The following is a 21,551-nucleotide window of genomic DNA, read 5'->3' as shown; positions in this document are numbered from 1 at the left end:
GCATATTTGCATGCATCCTTAAATGATGCTTATTTTTCCTTGAGATGCTATAACACAATGTTTTTGGCCACTACAACGATGTATATTTTTTGATTCCATTTTTTGTTGATGCAGTGGAAAGCGGGATCAAGAATTGAATATTGTTATGCTAAAACGTTTCTTGCTGGTGTGTCCTTTTATTAGAAAAATGCATGTTTCTCAAGAGACACAAACTGCAATTGATTCAGAATGAGAATAGCAACCTTTGCTTCTGGTACATGCTTCCATTTATTGGCATTCAACTATTTTTGTCGTTTTCATTTAGTTTCTAAATTCCAGATAAGAATTCTGGAAGTGTACTAGATCATAATTTGAGACATGGAGAAATACTTACGCCTTTGTTTCTTCGTATTTGGTACTTCCGTATGGTGCATGGAGAAATACTTACACCTTCAGATTTCAGATCTGGACTTTACACTTAAGAAGTTCCTTTGGCCATTCTTTGTCAAGTCTTTGTTTCTTCTTCTCTTGCACTGCATTTCAGATTTGAACTTCTGTACATTTGCTACCCGCATCTTAGATCGTTATTTCTGGTACTTTTTGTGCATTTTATATATCACATTCTTTGTCTAGTCTTTGTTTGTTTTTATCTTGCATTACATTTCAGATTTGGACTTCAATAAATAGGTGTCCTATCTTAGATCATTATTTGTTGTACTTTTTGTGCATTTTTCTATATCATTACATTGGTCCATTGATTATTGTTTTTCACTTCGTTCTTCCTCAATAGCCGTACAAAGTTTCTACACAAATTTGGAAGACATGTTTTACTTTGCTCTTTTTAGTTCATTCTTCCATGATTCTTTTCACTTCATTCTTAAAATTGGACTCCAGGTTTACATTCATTTCTAACACTATGATACAACATTCAAAATAGACGGGCGCAGCAACGCGTGCAATGAATGACCTAGTGAAACAATGTAGACAACCACTTGGCAGAGACGCGAAGGATTTGCGCATGCCACATGTCGGAGATAGGTGGATCTCTATTCATCACAATGGAGAGAGAGAAGCTTACCTGTTTTATACTATTTTACCTAGTAGAGAATAGTAATTTCTACGCCAGAGAGAATAATATGTGCTAGGTAAGAGAGAGGACCTTTTTCTAGTTTATGACATTATGTAGTGCTGGTTAACTTGTAATGAGTTGTTAGATGACCAAGATAATGATAAGTTGTTATGTGACCAAGGATGATGAGTTGTTAGATGACATATATTAGATTAAAGTGTATGGGTGCGAGTGATTAAGTTGCGTTAGTAGGAAAATATGATGATACGATGGCACAAAAGTGTCAAATAAAGGGAATCCTTTCATTCGACACTTGTGTGCCGTCGTAACATCATATTATCCCTCTAAGCCAACTTGATAACTTGCACACATCAACTTTAATATAAATGTTTTTTTGCACAATTATTATTGATGTTGTATATTAATATGTATAACTATGTATAAATACAATATAAATATAAAAAAAGAGATACACGTGTTTAGTAGTCGTGCGGTTTCTAAAAGCTCGCTATTACTAGTGCACAATTAGTAGTAGCACGGGTTATAAAAGCACGCTACTGCTAAACAGTTCCAGTAGCGCTGGGCAATCCACACTACTGCTAAAAGTTAGTTGTAGCGCCGTAGCAGCAGCGAAGGCTCCCATGCTACTAATATGGGTATAACCCGCACTACTTCTAGGCTTTTTCCTAGTAGTGTCATATAATCATCCCTCAACGTGGGACAAAGCATCACGCCGAAGTTCATAAGTAGCAGAGAACATAAGATGAAATTGTTGTAAGTAGTAGAACCCATATATAAAATGCACAAAAATACCAGAAAGAATGATCTAAGATGCGGGTAGCAAATGTACACAATTTCAAATCTGAAATGCAGTGCAAGAGTAGAAGAAACAAAGACTTGACAAAGAATGGCCAGAGGAACTTCTTAAGCGTAAAGTCGAGATCTGAAATCTGAAGGTGTAAGTATTTCTCCATGCACCATACGAAAGTACCAAATACGAAGAAACAAAGGCGTAAGTATTTCTCCATGTCTCAAATTATGATCTAGTACACTTCTAGAAGGCTTATCTGGAATTTAGAAACTAAATGGAAACGACAAAAATAGTTGAATGCCAATAAATGGAAGCATGTACCAGAACCAAATGTTGCTATTCTCATTCTAAATAAATTGCAGTTTGTGTCTCTTGAAAAACATGCATTTTTCTAATAAAACGACACACCAGCAAGAAATGTTTTAGCATAACAATATTCAGTTCTTGATCCCGCTTTCCACTGCATCAACAAAAAATGGAATCAAAAAATATACAATGTTGTAGTGGCAAAAAACATTGGGTTGTAGCATCTCAAGGAAAAATAAGCATCATTTAAGGATGCATGCAAATATGCCAGAGCAGAAAGAATATAAGGAATCAATTGATACAATTCAGGAAATAAAGGCTATAAGAATCAAGTGTCATCTAGCTTCAAGATCCTAAGACTATTTACATCCTAAGTCACATGAACGTGATATGTCCAGATGTAAAGAGTCTTGTCTTGAACAACTTTGTACAGACTATGCAGTTTATAATTCTTATAGACTATAAAAATTAATTAAATTTGAATTAGCAAGTCAGAATCAAATTCCTAATTAACTACTTGATCAACTGTAACAGTAACACTGAACTATTTGCCTTTGTGACACTTCCATAAACACAAGTCAAACCTCTTCAGTTTGTTTTTGTACAAACTGGGAACTGCCATATTATATTGTTCTTTTATTAACATCAGTGCATGTGCATCTATTCTTTTTCACTTCATCCCTAGATGCCCACTTCTTGCAGATTACCATGTCCATTGGTAGAAAGAAATTAATGTAAGATCAAAGATTGCAAATAACAAGAGAAAAATAGCATGGGAGAAGATAGTGAGAGGACGATCGTTAACCAGAGAGGGCATACATGTAGACTTGCAATATATTTGGTGATACAAGGTGGCAAACCATGACAAGGCGGACAAGGTGCAGCTTGTACAGGTGTCACCTCACATCTGGTGCACCCTATGCCGCTGCTTGGGTCGTAAAAAATATGCACCAATGCCTAAGATTACTTCATGCACCATCCTCTCCCTCCAGCACTCACCAGCGCGACCGCGAAGGACAAAGGACAGTCCCACGGGTGAGGAGGTGCCAGCATCGCCTCGCGTCTTCACTTGTTGTTGTGAATTAGGGGAGGCAAGGCTAGAGGAGTGATACGTCTCAAACGTATCTATAATTTTTGATGGTTTCATGCTGTTATCTTGTCATCTTTGGATTTTTTATGTACCTTTCATATCTTTTTTGGGACTAACTTATTAATTCAATGCCAAGTGCCAGTTCCTGTTTTTTCTGTGTTTTTGGCTCTTTTCAGATCTGATTTTGGAACGGAGTCCAAACGGAATAAAATCCCCGAAATGATTTTTTCCCGAACGGAAGAAGATCAGGGGGCCTGTGGGCCAAGCCAGGAGGACTCCTGGGAGCCCACAAGCCCCCACTCCACCACCAGGGGGAGGTGGCGGTGGCAGGGCTTGTGGCCTCCCTGGCCGCCCCCTGGCCTAGATCTTTGGCCTATATATTCCAAAAAATACAGCAAAAAATCAGGGGAGCCTCGAAAATACTTTTCCGCCGACGCAAGCTTCCGTTTCCGCGAGATCTCATCTGGAGACCCTTCCCGGCACCCTGCCGGAGGGGACTTTGGAGTTGGAGGGCTTCTTCACCATCATCATCGCCCCTCCAATGACTCGTGAGTAGTTCACTTCAGACCTACGGGTCCGTAGTTAGTAGCTAGATGGCTTCTTGTCTCTCTTGGATCTTCAATACAAAGTTCTCCATGATCTTCATGGAGATCTATCTGATGTAATCTTCTTTGGCGGTGTGTTTGTCAAGATCCGATGAATTGTGGATTTGTGATCAGATTATCTATGATATATATTTGAGTCTTTGCTGATTTCTTATATGCATGATTTGATATCCTTGTAAGTCTCTCCGAGTCTTGGGTTTCTTTTGGCCAACTAGATCTATGATTCTTGCAATGGGAGAAGTGCTTGGTTTTGGGTTCTACCATGTGGTGACCTTTCCTAGTGACAATAGGGGCAGCAAGGCACACATTAAGTAGTAGCCATCAAGGGTAACAAGATGGGCTCTGTCGTTGATAGGAGATTGTCCATCTACATCATGTCATCTTGCTTAAGGCATTACTCTGTTCTTTTGGACTTAATACACTAGATGCATGCTGGATAGTGGTCGATGTGTGGAGTAATAGTAGTAGATGCAGAAAGTATCGGTCTGCTTGTTTTGGACGTGATGCCTATAGATATAATCATTGCCATAGATATCGTCACGACTTTGCGCGGTTCTATCAATTGCTCGACAATAATTTGTTCACCCACCGTATACTTGCTTTCATGAGAGAAGCCACTAGTAAACACTACGGCCCCCGGGTCTATTCACATCCATCGTTTACAAGTCTGCTTTTACTTTGCTCTGTTTCTTTGTTGCTTTCAGTTGTCACTTGGCAAACAATCTATAAGGGATTGACAAACCCTTCATAGCGTTGGGAGCAGGTTCTTTGTGTTTGTGTAGGATCTTGTGGTACTCCTCCACTGGATTGATACCTTGGTTCTCAAACTGAGGGAAATACTTACCACCGCTGTGCTACATCACCCTTTCCGCTTCGAGGGAACACCAACGCAAGGCTCCATAGCCGTAGCAGAAGGATTCCTGGTGCCGTCGACACGACTATTCCTGTCGTCGTTGCCGGGGAAGCACAGCTGACATCAGAAATATTTCTGGCGTCGTTGTCGGGGAGGAGAGATCAAGATCTATCCAAGTAGGTCTCACAAACTCATCTCTTGCATTTACTTTTTTTCCAGTTGCCTGTCGTTTTCCTCTCCCCCACTTCACATTTGTCGTTTTCATTTGCCTTTTGCCTTTTTCGTTCGCCCTTTTCTCTCGCTTGCTTTCTGTTCACATGTGTGCCACGTGCCTTGAATATGCTTGCATCTTCGCTTGCTTAAAATCTATTGATATGGATCCTCATCCACTAGCTAATCTCTTTAAGAGACCCACTTATGTGGAATGAATTGCTAGTAAGTTGAGGGCACTTGACTATTTTTATGGAGTTTTGCTTGAGATGCGTGAATCTGAAAATCGTGATGAAGAAATTCATGAAGTGATTCACGAGGGTTCCTTGGATGAAAAGCATGATTGCAATGATTTCACTATAAATTCTATTAGTGACAATCATGCTAAAAATATGCAAAACCCTAAGCTTGGGGATGCTAGTTTCGCTATGTCCACTACTTGTTGCAATAATCATGATTGGGGTGATGATCTTTCTTATGATCTTGAAAATTTGTTTAAACCTCATGATGAATATGATATTTGCAATAATATTGAAAGTGGGTTTGGAGAAGTCATGACTTTAGTTGATGATACTCCCACTATTTTTGAAGAGCATCAACTTTGCATGCATGTGGATTATGAAAAGAATATCCTATGGGATAGCTATATTGTTGAATTTGAATATGATCCCACATGTAATTGCTATGAGAGAGGAAAATATTTTGGTAGAAACTTTCATGTTACCAAATTACCTCTCGTTATGTGGAAATTGCTATTGTCTCTTTCTTCTTCCTTGCATATGGCAACTATTGGTTGTCTTGACAATACGTTTTCCTATAAAATGCCTATGCATAGGAAGTATGTTAGACTTAGATGTGATTTTCACATGCTTTAGGATGCTCTCGTTGTGCTTCAATTCTTTTTTTTTGTGAGAGCTTCATTGAATGCCTAGCTAAGGGCGTTAAACAAAAGCGCTTGTTGGGAGGCATCCCAACAAATATATCCTTTTTATTTCTGTTTTTGTTTTCCACACTTTCATAATTCTGTTATGATTGTGTTTCTTTTTGCGTTTTTGCCAAGCAAAACCGTTATGATTAGTCTTGGGGATGATCGTTTGGTCATGCTGGAAAAGACAGAAACTTTCTGCTCACGAAAAGAATTTTCATTTTTTTCTGTAAGAGCTTTTGAGTTGATTCTTTTTGATGCTGATTACTACGCAAATTCTTCAGACGGTCGTAATTTTTCACAATTTATTAAGTACCAGAGGTATACGAAATATACAGATTGCTACAGACCGGTCTGCTGTTAACAGATTCTGTTTTTGTTGTGTTGGTTGCTTATTTTGATGAAACTATGTATAGCATCGGGGGGGTATTAGCCATGGAAGATTGAAAATACAGTAATCCAACATCAGCATAAGTACAATTTAAGTTTTCTACAGTATCTAAGGAAGTGGTGGTTTGCTTTCTCATACTAATGTTATCACGAGTTTCTGTTTAAGTTTCGTGTTGTGAAGTTTTCAAGTTTTGGGTGAAGTTCTTATGGACAAAAAGATAAGGAGTGGCAAGAGCTCAAGCTTGGGGATGCCCAAGGCACCCCAAGAGATTCAAGGATGCCGTAAAATCCTAAGCTTGGGGATGCCCCGGGAAGGCATCCCCTCTCTCGTCTTCAATCCATCGGTAACGTTACTTGGGGCTATATTTTTATTCAGCACATGTTATGTGTTTTTGCTTGGAGCGTCTTGTATCGTAGGAGCCTTTTATTTTTGTTGTGTCACAATCATCCTTGCTGCACACCTAGAGAGAGAGACATGCACTCACCGTGATTTTGTCAAGCTTCACTTATATCTTTTGATAGACAATTCAGCTCACATGTGCTTCACTTATATCTTTTGAGATAGATACTTTTGCTCTATGTGCTTCACTTATATCTTTTAGAGCGCAGCAGTGCATGGCTTGGTAGTTTATCTATGCTTTGAAAGTAGTCTCAAAAGGGGTAGTTATCCAAAGGGATACGAAAAGTTGCACCTTCATGTGCATTGAATAGTTAGAGAAGTTTGATTCATCTCAATTAGTTTTGAATTGTGGTTATGGTAATATTGAAGTCATGTTAGTAAGGTGTTGTGGATCTAGAAATATTTGTGTTGAAGTTAGTGATTCCCGTAGCATGCACGTATGGTGAACCGCTATGTGATGAAATCTGAGCATGATTAGTCTATTGATTGTCATCCTTTGCGTGGCGGTCGGGATCGCACGATGGTTTATACCTACCAACCCTTCCCCTAGGAGTATGCGTTGAATGCTTTGTTTCGATTACTAATAAAATTTTTGCAACAAGATATGAGTTCTTCATGACTAATGCTGATTCCATGGTTTAGATGCACTTTTATCTTCCACCATCACTATCTTCTTAGTGTCGTGCAACTTTCGCCGGTGCACAAAACCCACCATTAGCCTCCCTCAAAACAGCCACCATACCTACCTACTATGGCTTTTTCAAAGTCATTCCGAGATATATTACCATGCAAATACCACCATGACATGTGCCACCACGTCTACATTTCCATTGCATGATCGTAAGATAGCTAGCATGATGTTTCCACTAATGTCTATGCCATGCTAGATCATTGTCACGGTACACTACCGAAGGCATTCCATATAGAGTCATCGTTGCTCTAAGTTTTGAGTTGAAAGTGTGATGATCATCATTAATGGAGCATTGTCCCATGTGAGGAAATAAAAGAGGCCAAAGAAGCCCACCAAAAAAAGAGGCCAAAGAGCCCACCAAAAAAATAAAAAAGAAGAGAGAAAAAGAGAGAAGGGAAAATGTTACAACTTTTTCCACACTTGTGCATATTAAGCACCATGATCTTCATGATTGAGAGTCTCTCGTTTTGTCACCACCATATAGCTAGTGGGAAATTTACATTATATAACTTGGCTTGTATATTCCAATGATAGGCTTCCTCAAAATTGCCTTAGGTCTTTATGAGCAAGCAAGTTGGATGCACACCCACTAGTTTTCTTTAAGAGCTTTCACATACTCTTAGCTCTAATGCATCATTTGTATGGCAATCCCTACTCATTCACATTGATATCTATTGATGAGCATCTCCACAGCTCATTGATATGCCTAGTTAATGTGACTATCTTCTCCTTTTTGTCTTGTAACATCCACCACATTCCACACCATCTATAGTGCTATAACCATGGCTCACGCTCATGTATTGCATGAGAGTTGAAAAGGTTTGAGAAAGTAAAGGTGTGAAACAATTACTTGGCCAATACCGGGGTTGTGCATGATTTAAATTCGTTGTGCAATGATGACAGAGCATAGCCAGACTATATGATTTTGTAGGGATAACTTTCTTTTGGCCTTGTTATTTTGAAAGTTCATGATTACCTTGCTAGTTTGCTTGAATTATTATTGTTTCCACGTCAATAGCAAACTATTGTTTTGAATCTAATGGATCTGAACATTCACATCACATAAGAGGAGTTACAAAGGACATCTATGCTAGGTAGCATGAAAGCATAAAAAATTCATTCTTTATCACTTCCCTACTCGAGGACGAGCAGGAGTTAAGCTTGGGGATGCTTGATACGTCTCAAACGTATCTATAATTTTTGATGGTTTCATGCTCTTATCTTGTCATCTTTGGATGTTTTACGTACCTTTTATATCTTTTTTGGGACTAACTTATTAATTCAGTGCCAAGTGCTAGTTCCTGTTTTTTCTCTGTTTTTGGCTCTATTCAGATCTGATTTTGGAACGGAGTCCAAACGGAATAAAATCCCTGAAATGATTTGTTCCCGAACCGAAGAAGATCAGGGGGCCTGTGGGCCAAGCCACGAGGGCTCCTAGGATCCCACAAGCCCCCACTCCGCCACCAGGGGAGGCGGCAGTGGCAGGGCTTGTGGCCTCCCTGGCCGCCCCCTGACCTAGATCTTTGGCCTATATATTCCCAAAAATACAGCAAAAAATGAGGGGAGCCTCGAAAATACTTTTTCGCCGCCGCAAGCTTCCATTTCCGCGAGATATCATCTCGACACCCTTCCTGGCACCCTGCCGGAGGGGACTTTGGAGTTGGAGGGCTTCTTCATCATCATCATCGCCCCTCCAATGACTCGTGAGCAGTTCACTTCATACCTTGGATCTTCAATACAAAGTTCTCCATGATCTTCATGGAGATCTATCCGATGTAATCTTCTTTGGCGGTGTGTTTGTCGAGATCCGATGAATTGTGGATTTGTGATCAGATTATCTATGATATATATTTGAGTCTTTGCTGATTTCTTATATGCATGATTTGATATCCTTGGAAGTCTCTCCGAGTCTTGGGTTTTGTTTGGCCAACTAGATCTATGATTCTTGCAATGGGAGAAGTGCTTGGTTTTGGGTTCTACCATGTGGTGACCTTTCCCAGTGACAGTAGGGGCAGCAAGGAACACATTAAGTAGTTGCCATCAAGGGTAACAAGATGGGCTTTGTCGTTGATATGAGATTGTCCATCTACATCATGTCATCTTGCTTAAGGCGTTACTCTGTTCTTTTGGACTTAATACACTAGATGCATGCTGGATAGCGGTCAACGTGTGGAGTAATAGTAGTAGATGCAGAAAGTATCGGTCTACTTGTTTTGGACGTGATGCCTATAGATATAATTATTGCCATAGATATCATCACGACTTTGCACGGTTCTATCAATTGCTCGACAGTAATTTGTTCACCCACCGTCTACTTTCTTTCATGAGAGAAGCCACTAGTAAACACTACGGCCCCCGGGTCTATTCACATCCATCGTTTACACCTCCGCTTTTACTTTGGTCTGTTTCTTTGTTGCTTTCAGTTCTCACTTGGCAAACAATCTATAAGGGATTGACAACCCCTTCATAGCGTTGGGAGCAGGTTCTTTGTGTTTGTGCAGGATCTTGTGATACTCCTCCACTGGATTGATACCTTGGTTCTCAAACTGAGGGAAATACTTACCACCGCTGTGCTACATCACCCTTTCCGATTCGAGGGAACACCAACGCAAGGCTCCATAGCCGTAGCAGAAGGATTCCTGGTGCCGTCGACATGACTATTCCTGTCGCCGTTGTCGGGGAAGCACACCTGACATCAAGGAGCAGCACAACAGAGCACCAAGGTAATCGCCACTTTCTCCAGCAGTGTGGCTATGGTTTCTCGAGGAGATGAGAGAGCGATAGGAGGGGATGGGAAGGGAGACGAGTAGAACAAGAGACAGACTCACCCGCTAGGCTGAGCAATGAAAATGGCGCAGACAACCCAATTAACCGGGGTGCTCCAAAGAAATCTACATTAGTAGCCATCCATAGTACATTTAGCCCATCTCACGAAAAATTTAGAATTGAATGAAGATCAGATGAATAGAAACGTCTAGAACATGAAATCCAATGTCCAAAAATGCTCCAACAGCCAAAAATGTTGAGGGCATGAGTTGATTGGAAAATGGCTCCACCATCTCAGCGTTATTCAGATAACATTCAAATAGATTAAATTAAATAGGTAATATAGAGGACAAAACATGTATAATCAAACGAAATACGTAATAAAACATAGGCTTTTATGATAATCTGCACAGAGTGGGCATCTATGATGAGTAAATCATTAGAGACTGATACGTCTCCAACGTATCTATAATATTTGATGGTTCTATGCTATTATCTTGTCAAACTTTGGATGCTTTGCATGCCTTTTATATATTTTTTGGGACTAACTTATTAACTCAGTGCCAAGTGCCAGTTCCTGTTTTTTCCATGTTTTGACCCCTTTCATAGGAGATTTTGAAACGGAGTCCAAATGGAAGAAAATCCCCGAAAAGATTTTTTCTGGAAAATATCAAAAATACAGGAAGAAAAAGATACCGGAGAAGAGTCCAGAGGAAGCCACAAGCCTGCGGGGCGCCCCCACCCCCTGGCCGTGCCCCAAGGGCTTGTGACTCCCTCATGGGTCCCCCTGACTTGTTCTTGATGCCATCTGGTCTTATAAATACGGAAACCTCCAGAAAGAAACCTAGATCGGGAGTTCCGCCGCCGCAAGCCTCTGTAGCCACCAAAAACCAATCTGGAGCCCGTTCCGGCACCCTGCCGGAGGGGGAATCCATCTCTGGTGGCCATCTTCATCATCTCGGTGATCTCCATGACGAGGAGGGAGTAGTTCACCCTCGGGGCTGAGGGTATGTACCAGTAGCTATGTGTTTGATCTCTCTCTCTCGTGTTCTTGAGATGTCTTGATATCGATGTACCGTGGGCTTTGCTACTATAGTTGGATCTTATGATGTTCTTCCCCCTCTACCTTCTTGAAATGGATTGTGTTTCCCCTTTGAAGTTATCTTATCGGATTGAGTTTTTGAGAACACTTGATGTATGTCTTGCACGTGTTTATTTGTTGTGATCAACTTGAGGGTTTGTGACAATTGGGAACCTATGCATATGGGTTGGCACACGTGGATTCATGTGAGTACTCGATGTATGTTTTGGTGATCAACTTGCGGGTTCGTGACATTGGGAACCTATGCATAGGGGTTGGCACACGTCTTGACTCTCCTGTAGAAACTTCGGGGCACTCTTTGAAGTCCTATGTGTTGGTTGAATAGATGATTCTGAGATTGTGTGATGCATATCGTATAATCATGCCCACGGTACTTGAGGTGACAATGGGGTATCTAGGTGACATTAGGGTCTTGGTTGATATGTATCTTAAGGTGTTATTCTAGTACGAACTCTTGAATAGATTGATCAGAAAGAATAACTTTGTGGTGGTTTCGTACCCAACAATAATCGCTTCGTTTGTTCTCCGCTATTAGTGACTTTGGAGTGACTCTTTGTTGCATGTTGAGGGCTAGTTATATGATCCAATTATGTTATCTTTGTTGAGAGAACTTCACTAGTGAAAGTATGAACCCTAGGCCTTGTTTCCACGCATTGCAATACCGTTCGTGCTCACTTTTGTTACTAGTTACCTTGCTGTTTTTGTAATTTCATATTACAAAAACCTATATCTACAATCCATATTGCACTTGTTTCACCATCTCTTCGCCGAACTAGTGCACCTATACAACTTACCATTGTATTGGGTGTGTTGGGGACACAAGAGACTCTTTGTTATTTGGTTGCAGGGTTGCTTGAGAGAGACCATCTTCATCCTACGCCTCCTACAGATTGATAAACCTTAGGTCACCCACTTGAGGGAAAATTGCTACTGTCCTACAAACCTCTGCACTTGGAGGCCCAACAACGTCTACAAGGAGAAGGTTGCGTAGTAGACATCAGATACCATGTTTTTTTGGCTGAATGAATGCATTCAGGGAGTTGCCCACCTCACGTGTTCAATTAACTCAAGGTCATGTTCTGAAAAACATTGATTTCATTTACATATGCAAACCTATATAAGTAACATTTACATGATCAAACATGCGAAACGAAATCAAGAAGAAGAAAATCTAATACCAATCCTCAAAAAACATCATAACAGAATCTAATACCGCTACTGGACTTATAGCCATTGTCTTTTAGTTTCTTGTTTGCACGGCCAAACTGTCGGATCGAGAATGGAATCTTCAATTGCATGCGGGATGGATCACGAGATGATGGGCAAACTATACCTGCAGGGGAAGGAATGGACGTGCAGGGAGGGCAGAAGCGCACCTACATCTTTGGCAACTGCTTGCCTTACGATGCTATTTCCACTGCCTCTGCACGAGGAGAGATAACAATTAGTAGTGGGATCTATTGTTCCATGTCAAGGTGAGGGGAGGGCGTGGGTGTATACAAGGTGCTCATCCCCCTCATCTAAGTCATTTGACCCCTTTGTAAGACTCTTCTACTGCTTTCTACATGAACTTGTGATCCCTATCTTGTACAGTTGTTAATGGTAACAAAACATAAACATAAATAAGAAAGCCTTTTTGAATAGTCCACCAAACAAATGTTGTATTCGGTCCTGCAACCCTCAGACATGTCATGTTTTGAATTATAGCAAGAAGGGCGGAGTAAAATGCATAAGCAAGTGAAATAGTACCGTCTTTGGACTGAACAACCGCAAAAGATCAAAAAGTATAATCACTAAGGCACCCAGGTTACTTCATAATTTGCACATCATTTATCCAAAATGTAGCGCCTAGGTAAAACAAACTGAAATATATAAAAGGGTTATCACATAAACAAACAAACAATATCCCCATGATCCTGGAAGGTTGTAAAAATTAGCACCATGCCGGACAGACGTTGGAAGGCTGCAGCATGTAATCGGAGCAAAAAAGAAAAAATAATAGTGGACAGAGAATTTAGTACAGAACAAGAAACTCTACGGTAGAAGCATGCCACTTTACATATCCAGACAATTATTACGTTGCCAAAAACAGCAGAATTCGAATTTCTGGCAAAAGCAGAGCCTTGCATTTGCCCTTTTTATCGGCACCATCGCTCTGCTTTGCTTCTGGGTAGGTGAGTGCAGAGCAAAGTACCCATGAGGTTACCATCAGTCGATTACAGGCCCTACATCACGGAACCCAAGAGCCGGCGGGAGATCTGCCTCCCCCAAGAGTTTGGGGAACCAGAGAAAGCGGCATGATGGATCTGCCATAGAATTGTCTGTCGGCTGATGTGATCCACGGTCGGGCAGATGGATCTAGGGCAATGCACACTGTAGGCGGGCTGGCGGAGGTTCAGAGCGACGAGATGCGGACGGTGCTGCCTGTCCACCCATGGTAATGGTTGGCCTTCATCGCCGCCATTCACTTGACCTTCATCGGTGCAGCTAAGTTAGGTTTGGAGCACTTTTGACGGCCCTAAGAAAGAGACGCTCCCTGTTGCGCCTTTATAGGAGAAGGAGGACATCGACGGCTAGACGGAGTCAGAGGCGAAATTCCGACGGGAAGGCCGAGGACCGTGGCACTGTGAGGCAAACAAACAACGGTGGCGGCGTAACCTGTGTCATGTGGAGAGAGAGAGGATCGATCGTGGATCAGAATTGGACGAGAGAGACGAGAGATCAGCATGGAATTGAAGGGAATAATGTTGGATGACCGCACATCTGAGATCGAGTGTTTCATCGTACAGGGGAACGAGAAGGCCTCAATTCGTCTTCGGGAGTAGCTGCCCACAAACAGTTTGGCCCAGGAGCAGCTCACACAGGAGAGGAGGCCTATCGAACGGTCAGAAAACGACTAGCTACGAAATCTAATGGCCAAAACCAATGAAGTCACACTATGATACAACATTCAAAATAGACGGGCGCAGCAACGCACGCCATCAATGACCTAGTGAAACAATGTAGACAACCACTTGGCGGAGACGTGAAGGATTTGCGCATGCCACATGTCGGAGATAGGTGGATCTCTATTCATCACAATGGAGAGAGAGAAGCTTACCTGTTTTATACTATTTTACCTAGTAGAGAATAGTAATTTCTACCCCAGAGAGAATAATATGTGCTAAGTAAGAGAGATGACCTTTTTCTAGTTCATGACATTATGTAGTAATGGTTAACTTGTCATCAGTTGTTAGATGATCAAGATGATGATAAGTTGTTATGTGACCAAGGATGATGAGTTGTTAGACGACATAGATTAGATTAAACTGTATGGGTGCGAGTGATTAAGTTGGGTTAGTAGGAAAATATGATGATACGATGGCACAAAAGTGTCAAATAAAGGGAATCCTTTCATTCGACACTTGTGTGCCGTCGTAAGTTCATATTATCCCTCTAAGCCAACTTGATAACTTGCACATATCAACTTTAATATAAATGTTGTTTTTTGCACAATTATTATTGATGTTGTATATTAATATGTATAACTGTGTGTATATACAATATAAATATAAAAAGAGAGATACACGTGTTTAGTAGTCGTGCGATTTCTGAAAGCTCGCTATTGCTAGTGCACAGTTAATAGTAGCATGGTTTATAAAAGCACGCTACTACTAACGCAGTTGCCAGTAGGGCTGGGTGTAACATCCCAAAATTATAAATTTTGGAATGTTAATATAATTATTAGATTGATTATTTGTTTGTTTGAGTGATTGAAACTTGAGTGGAATTTGAAACTTCTCAAAAAAATGAGAGGGAATAAAATGAGTTTCCCAAAATTTTCTATTTTGAATCCCTTTTCATTTTTGAGTTTGAATATTTTCAAAACCATTTGATTAAAAAATATCAAACGAGAGGAGGAAAATGACCCTCCAAAATCAGAGACAATGTCTTGATTCAAATTTTAAGTATTTGCAATTTATTTGAAATTCAAATTCCTTTTCATTTTAAAGTTATTGCAAAAAAATATATTTTTTTAAAAAGTATTTTATCTGGTTTTGAAAATATGTTCATGTTTTAGAAAATTTTATTCTGAAAATTTTGATATATAATATGTCTATATAAAATATTCTCTCTTTTTCATTTATACGTTTTTCTTCTTTATTTTTTTAAAAAAATGTTCGTCTGCAAAAAAAAGATAAAAAACAAAGGGCACGGCTCCTCTTGCGGCCGGCCGAACCATTACTTGGCCCATGAGAGGCTTTGTTTCTTTTCTCTCCACGTTACGTATATGTTTAGTCCCACATTGCCTATCTATGGACATTTAGACCTCCCTTTCACTTATAAATATAGACCCATAGGAGCATCCAAAAAAATCATCTATTTCGGGTTAAATCAATATTTTGGTTTGACTAGGTTTATTAAATAAAAATATTCTTTTCTCTTCGGCGGGATTTCTCGAAGTCGTCTCCTCATTAGAATTAATTCTTACTCTCCATTCTAAAGGTATTTCTCTTCGTAATTTTTTTATACTCCCGTAGTTTATTATTTCTAGACTAGTATTCCTACACTAGTATACCGTAGAGTAATTAGATATATTAATTAGTCTTCGTATTTCCACATTAGTACTAGAATTCTTTTAGACGTAGCACTTTTATTCCGTAAAACAGCTTGGCCCTGATTTTTCAAATAGCCATAACTTTTTACTCGTTTATCCGAATTAGATGAAACCAACGCCTAGAGTTTCGTCTTGATCCCACCTATCCGATGAACCTATCATATCAACTTTTTTGAAATTTTTAAATTTCGAAATTTGTTCATATTCATATTCAAACTTCTTTTGATCATATATTTTTTATCCGTAGCTCCGTTTTAGATGAATTCAATTGCGTCGGATTCGTATCAAAGTAATCTTTCCGTTTGTATCATTAGTTTTAACTTTTAAACTTATAATTTTGATCAAATCAGATTTATCTATTAGTGCCCAAAAGTGTTCACATCATTGTAAGCCGATTCAATGTTATATTGACGTATTTGTATCTTTTGATCCGCTAGTTCAAATCTAGTAATTCTTTTTTCTACACGCTCATATTGATCTCCTATATCCAGTAGCATCATTAGTTTTGACCTTTGAACCTTACAAATTTGAGCGATTCAAATTTGTATTCGAACATTCATTTGATCTTATCTTGCAAATCGTACCACCTTTTCAATTGATTCCTTTTACCCCTAAACACTCATGTCATATATTTTTGTATGTAACCATCGTACTTCAGTTCAACTTCTCTTGACCTTTTGAATGCAAATTCAATTGATACTTCAATTCGCTATAACTAGCGTTGTAGTGCTCCATTTCAAGAAATTCTTTCTACAAATAAATTCTTATGTCTTATACTATTTGTCAAACAACATTCATGTTGTTCTCCTAATATTTTTGATCATCTTCCATAGTGTATGCAAGTCGAGATTATATAGCGTTAGTGGATCATCCTTTGACTCTTTTGAGTTGACCCCTTTCATCGTTCCTTTTACAACACCATAAGGCCCTATCTTTTTTATTAAACCTTAGTACGTTGTTATTTTTGCACCAAGACATGTTTTGTTCTTATGTTCTCTTGGTTCTTCCTTTTTGGCATGAATGTTTATTGAATGCTATTTGTTTACGATAGATTGCTCGTAGTGTGGCGAGTAGAATTATCAGGATTATGAGAGCGACTATCTTCATCAAGTAATACCAGGCAAGTCATTTTGATCATACTATCACCTATGTTTTATGCGTCGTAGTTCTACCATCCTATGCCCAATTGCATGCTGCTTAGGTACTTGGAAATTTTAGTAAAGGTTGTAGTATCATGTGGTAGGCACACAACAACCCCGATACTTGGCCCCGGGACGACAAATTTCATATTGCTATGCTTGAGTAGACGGGATTTCGGTTGAGTGCATAACACGAGTGATGCAAGGTTGATTAAATAATCAAGACCGGTTAAGACAAGATTTTCAAGACCTCGGACGCAATGCAACTCTGGGTGAAGGGCGGTTGATCGGCTCCCTAGAGAACCCAGTGGATGACCCGGGATGCTGGAGAGGCCATGACATCCTGCGGAAAGCTTCACCCAGGCTCAAAGAGACGGACGGATATTTAAGACCCAAGGCTTACCTGCACAGCCACAAGTCATTATGGGCTCTGGCTTGGTTGGACAACGCGGCGACTCTGGACAGGCGGTGCTAGCAGATGTAGACAAACGGTAGGAATGGATGGGCACCGACGGGGATTCAGAGGGACCCGTTGAAAGACCATGTTTTGATCATCCGTTCTTCAAACACCCTGAAGTGCGAGGACATACACGGAGGCGATCAAATCTTGTGGGGAACGTGTGCAAAACTCTGCAGAGTACTCAAACCTAATCGATTAGCCGTGTCCACGGTCATGGACAACTTGAGCCAAAGGAACTGAAGTTATCTGAATTTCTCAACACCATTAAATATATTTTATGAGGGTAATTATTGACAACATGGGTACGAGAATTGGTTGGTGGAACCATCTCGTTAACAACCAACAATGTAGTAACATTTTGCTTTTAGCCCTCTCTTGATGTAGGAGAAAACTTGCTTTTCGCTAAAGACTTATAGCCCCACCCGCCATATATGCATATAGTATAGATGATTACTTTTCACCCCTCTCTTATGTGACTTGCCGGCATATTCAATATGCTGACCTACACGGCTGCAACGTCTTATGTTGCAGATAATTTTCTTCGACGAGTAAGAGTATGATTCAGGGTTACGGTCTACACTCAACTTGCCGTTGGTGTTTATTGGGACTCCACTCCCTTGACTGCTTCCGCTGAAATAATTAAGGTATATATCAGTTTTACGCTATTTACATGTGATTGCACTTTGATATATACATTGATGTACTGTGTGTGCCAGCATACTGATCCAGGGATGGCACAGAAACACAGAGGCTTGACTCGTTTTGAGTCGGGTCGCTACACTGGGCATCTGATAACCCACAAGTATAGGGGATCGCAACAGTTTTCGAGGGTAGAGTATTCAACCCAAATTTGTTGATTCGACACTAGGGGAAGCCAAAGAATATTCTCGAGTATTAGCAGTTGAGTTGTCAATTGGACCACACCTAAAAGACTTAGTATCTGCAACAAAGTTTCAGTAAGACAGTAGTGTGATAGTAATAGTAGCAACGGTAACAGTAGCAACAGTGACAACAGTAGAGGTAACTGTAACGTAGCAAGGACCAGTAGGACAAGACTCGTAGGCATTGAATCGGTGATGGATAATTATGTCGGATGACATTCATCATGTAACAGTTAGAACATGGGGAGATATGTAACTAGCTCCAGTTCGTCAATGTAATGTAGGCATGTATTCCGTATATAGTCATACGTGCTTATGGAAAAGAACTTGCATGACATCTATTGTCCATCCCTCCCGTGGCAGCGGGGTCCTAATGGAAACTAAGGGATATTAAGGTCTCCTTTTAATAGAGAACCGGAACAAAGCATTAGCACATAGTGAATACATGAACTCCTCATACTATGGTCATCTCCGGGAGTGGTCCCGGCTATTGTCACTCCGGGGTTGCCGGGTCATAACACATAGTAGGTGACTACAACTTGCAAGATAGGATCAAGAACAGACATATATTGATGAAAACATAATAGGTTCACATTTGAAATCATGGCACTCGGGCCCTAGTGACAAGCATTAAGCATGCTAAAGTAGTAGCAACATGAATCTTAGAACATAGTGGATACTAGGGATCAAACCCCATTAAAACTAACTCGATTACATGATAGATCTCATCCAACCCATCACCGTCCAGCAGGCCTACGATGAGATTACTCACGAACGGTGAAGAGCATCATGGAATTGGCGATGAAGGTTGGTTGATGATGACGACGGCGTCGATCTCCCCTCTTAGGAGCCCAGAACGGACTCCAGATCTGCCCTCCAGAGGAAGAACAGGTGGTGGCGGTGGCTCCATGTCGTAAAACATGATGAACTCTTCTCTCTTAATTTTTCCTAGGCGAGAGAGACTATATAGAGCTGGAATTGGAGACGGTGGAGCCACGAGGGCCTCACAAGCCTGCCAGGCACGGCTAGGGGGGGCCCGCGCCTCCTGGGCTTGTGGGCTCCTGGTTTCGTCCCTCCACGTAATTCTTTCGCCAGTATTTTTTATATATTCCACAAAAAATCCTCGTAAAGTTCCAGGTCATTCTGAGAACTTTTGTTTATGCTCAAAAACAACACCATGGCAATTCTGCTGAAAACAACGTCAGTCCGGGTTAGTTCCATTCAAATCATGCAAATTAGAGTCCAAAACAAGGGCAAAAGAGTTTGAAAAAGTAGATACGATGGAGACGTATCAACTCCCCCAAGCTTAAAGCCTTGCTTGTCCTCAAGCAATTCATTTGACAAAATGAAAGAGATAAAAGAAAAACTTTTACAAACTCTGTTTGATCTTGTTGTTGTAATTATGTCTAACTCATATTCAGATTTTCAGAAAGATCATAAGCTAAGCACATAAGCAATAACATTTAGATCTCATGGAGTACTCATATCAATGGCATAATCAACTAGCGAGCAATAATGATAAGTTTCAAATGTCAACACTTCATTCAAAACAATCATGAAGCAATATGAACAGATGGTATCTCGCTAGCTCTTTTTTGAGACCGCAAAACATAAATGCAGAGTACCTTCAAAGACCAAGAGCTCACTGAACATTGTAATTCATGGCAAAGAAGATGCAGTCACAGTCATACTCAATAACAATTAAAATCAAAGCATAAAAATGACGGAGGTGCTCTCTAATTGGTGCCTTTATAAGGAGAGGATGACTCAACAGAAACATAAATAGATAGGCCCTTCGCAGAGGGAAGCATTGATTTGCAGAGGTGCCAGAGCTCAAGCTTTTAAAAGAGAGATACATAATTTTGGGTGGCATGCTTTCATTGTCAACGCGATGACCAAGAGTTTTCACCATCGTCCATGCTACACATATTATAGGCGGTTCCCAAACAGAAAAGTAAAGTTTTGACTCCCCCACCACCAATCAATCACACTCCACGACTAGCCGAATCCTAGGGTGCCGTCCATACCAACAACAATCCAGGGGGAGTTTTGTTTGCAATTATCTTTTTGATTTGAGTATGGAACTAGGCATTCCAATTACCGGCCCCTTTCTCGGGAGCGATAGTGAATAAACACGTATCGAGGATAACACGCCTAGCATGGAAGATACTGACCGCCCCTTGCCACTGTTAGGAAGTATTAGTATTAGTCTAGGAGTCCTCATTAGTCTATTAGTATTAGTCTAGGAGTCCTTATTAGTCTATGTTTACTTTCCTTGCACCTCAAGTCTTGTGTAATATATATATGCCCCTTGGGCCTTCAATAAAGATAAGTTGCTTTCCTAACATGGTATTAGAGCCTAGGTTTAGGTCTTCGGACGCCGCAACTCATCCTCATGATCCAATTTTTTTTCGTTCCCGTCGCTGGATCCCGTCTCAGCCCCCCGCTGGATCCCATTCCCTTCGCTGGATCCCGTCTCGCCCTGCTGAATCCATCGCCCCGATTGGATCCCGTCTTCCTGCTCCAGATCGCGCCAGGCTCCTTCCCGTCAGCCGTGCTTCTGCTTTGTTGACTCCCTGGCTGCTTTGTTCAGATTCGTAGGCGTCCCATCAGCCGTGCTCGCGATCTGGCCGTTGGGCTCGATCTGCTGTCCTCCAGCCGGATCCCGTCACCGGCCGCCGTCTCTCGTGATCTTCAGTCGGATTCCGTCGTCGGCCGCCGTGTTCCACCGCTTCCAGCCGGATCTTGCAGCAGATCGCGGTGTCTCGTCTCCAACAGGATTATAGGCAACAGACAAGCATCTAGTACGGGTGTTGTTGCTTTCCTAACATGGATGTGCCTGCCATCCACCTCCACGCTGCTCAACTTCCCTGCTGCTGGCCTAGACAGCTCCTGCACCTCCAGCCTACTGTGGCTGCTCACGTGTTACTCTCTTGCTGCGTTCTGCTGCTACTGGCATGTTGCTGCGTTCTGCTGCTACTCTCATGTTACTGCGTTCTGCTGCTACTGGCATGCTGCTGCTACGTGCTGGTGCTAGTTGCTTCCTCCTATACATGCTCCTGCTAGCTGCTTCCTCCTATACGTGGTGATGTTTCCTGCTACTACGTGGTGCTTATGTCCCTGTTGTTCCTTGTTGTTCCTAGTTTTTTAGTTTTCTTTGTTTTCTGCTGCGTCCACCAAATCCGTTCTTATTTTTTGTTTTCTCATGCCATCCGAGTCCAACATACCTTAGTCCGTCAGCCTTTCTCCGGTCCTGATCCTTTCTATGCAAATTTTT

General features: G+C 41.0%; 1 pseudogene; it reads left to right on the top strand.

Annotated features, from left to right (window-relative positions):
* LOC123405543 overlaps positions 1-21,311 on the top strand; it is an 82,090-nt pseudogene extending 60,779 nt beyond the window's left edge.
* The last annotated feature ends 240 nt before the right edge of the window (positions 21,312-21,551 follow it).

This window comes from Hordeum vulgare, chromosome 6H (assembly GCF_904849725.1).
Source record: "Hordeum vulgare subsp. vulgare chromosome 6H, MorexV3_pseudomolecules_assembly, whole genome shotgun sequence".
In the NCBI taxonomy this organism is placed as follows: Eukaryota; Viridiplantae; Streptophyta; class Magnoliopsida; order Poales; family Poaceae; genus Hordeum; species Hordeum vulgare.
The sequence above is the reverse complement of the archived record's forward strand: the minus strand, read 5'-3'. Positions and strand labels throughout refer to the sequence as shown.